Raw genomic sequence first — 2121 nt, forward strand, 5'->3', positions numbered from 1 at the left:
TGAATGTGAATGAAGGGCATTGCACGACATTGTGAATTCCCATGTCACCACATTCATGGAGATTGGTAAGTATGTCTTTCTGGGCTGTCCTTCACCCATAGTTCTGGTAGATCTGCTCAGGTGTGTTGCTCCATAGTGTAGACACATGGTAATAATGTCTGTGTCATTGGCGTGGATAACTACTCTTTCAACTCCGTCATTCTGGACACTGTACAGAGTGTGCAGGATTATCCTTGTATCAGCCTCTCTTCTGCGTCGATTCTAGAGCAGGAACATCCATAACAGACTCTCTTATTATTAATGATACGCTCTTCGTTTCTTCTGTGAATCCACCACCCCAGGTAGAGATGAGTTGACCAACAGCAGGGTCCAGATGCTTATTCTCACATCCATTTCTCACAGAGGAAGTTTAGGAGGTTAGCTTATTTGCTGCCACTCGCAAAGAATTCTTGTGGCTCAGGAGCTGTGTAAATGATCAGTGACTTCATATTCTTTGGCAGGTTTGATCCGGCATACCTTGTGTTCTTGCTCAGTGGACCTTCAGGCTTGGTCCACTGTACGCTGTCACAGCAGAAGTGTATGAACTCAGTACCAGCAAGGCAGCATCATTCAGTAGCAGGTATTTGTATCGTTCAGCAATGGTCCCAAATCTTTCACCCTTTGTGGAAAGGACCAGTGTCAATGCAATACCATGGCATCAAATGACTACTGCTGTGCTTTCTGTGCTGTTGGGGCAGAGCAGGAGTGCTGGTCATTTGGTCTCCTCTTTCAGGGTTTTAACTAGGCTTGACTTGGTACCTGTTCTCATTCCGTCTATGCATCCGGAAGAGAGATGGTGGGTAGTCACTGCACTTCAATGGTTCCTATGNGTAGTCACTGCATTCATGGTTCCCTATGAAGTCAACAATGTCTAGTTCTCCACCACTGGCAATGATCTGTGTCATACGCAGAAGGGCAGTTATTTCATTACTCTTTTCCGATGCAGCTGTTTTAGCCGCAGACGTCTTCGGTTTCTTGTTTTGTGTGTGGAAGGTGTTCAGCTTCACAATACTTGTCTTCTTCTGATCACTGGTCAGTGACCGAGAGAGTGCCTCCAGACCCAGTTTTTTCACACTGGTAATGTTGTCCTTAACGTTGCAATCAGCGCATTGCCCAGTTGCTATATTTATCAGAGATGTTGTGGTTGCACTGAATGGATTCGTCTCGACTGCTGCCATTACCTTGATCACCATCTCTGCATCCCCTGTGACTCGACTTACACCAGATTCATGGTGAAGGCTGGATGAATGAAGATGTAGCATCGATTTCAACTCTGCAGAGACAGCAGCAGTGATGGGTTTCGTGTAAACCAATTTCATCCGTGCAGCAGGGTTTAGTGTAATGCCAATCAGACCACTCGCTTCCTTGGCATCTGCATTGTAAGTCTGTTCCAGAAGCATGTCAGGAGAGATACTATTGGGCTTGCCATCTGCTCTCCTCCCGACAAATGCACCTGCTATTAGTGCTTCATGTACATCTGGGGCTGTTTCAGGTAGTTTCTTCATCTCAGCCAGATAGAGGGAAAGACTGCTGCCCATATTTGTAGTGCCCTGCTGCTGTGAGGTAAGGTAGCATTCGTAATGATTCAGAGAGATTTCCTACCCAGTCAGCTTCTCGCTGGTAGTAGATAAACCTGTGAAGAATGTCTGACATATCCAGGAAGATGAACCAGAGAATTGCTGTGGTTGCTCAACCAGTGATTCTTGGAAAAGCATCATCTGTTCCTGCAGGGCTGCTAACTGTTTATGGGACTTCTGAATCATCTCTAACTTCTGAGTGGCAGTGATGTCTTTTTCAAACTACATCTTCAAGACAGATTCCACCTGTGGCTGCCAGTAATCTGTTTCTCTATCTGCTGCCCATGCCTCGAATGCTTCCCAGTACAGGCGCCACATAGCTTCGCTCAGGATTCTGAGGGCATGTATGGTCTGGTAGTAGTCAGCTTTCTCACCAAATATCTTTTTGGCAGTCCCTTCCTGGCATAGACCAGCTGCAACGAGAAGATCTTCTGCGCCTGCCTCCCTGATGATCTTGCAAGCTGCTTTCATGTAGTTGTGAGCTTGATGAAAGCCACCCAGCAGT

The sequence above is a fragment of the Priapulus caudatus genome, unplaced genomic scaffold (genome assembly GCF_000485595.1).
Source record: "Priapulus caudatus unplaced genomic scaffold, Priapulus_caudatus-5.0.1 Scaffold705, whole genome shotgun sequence".
Lineage (NCBI taxonomy): Eukaryota > Metazoa > Priapulida > Priapulimorpha > Priapulimorphida > Priapulidae > Priapulus > Priapulus caudatus.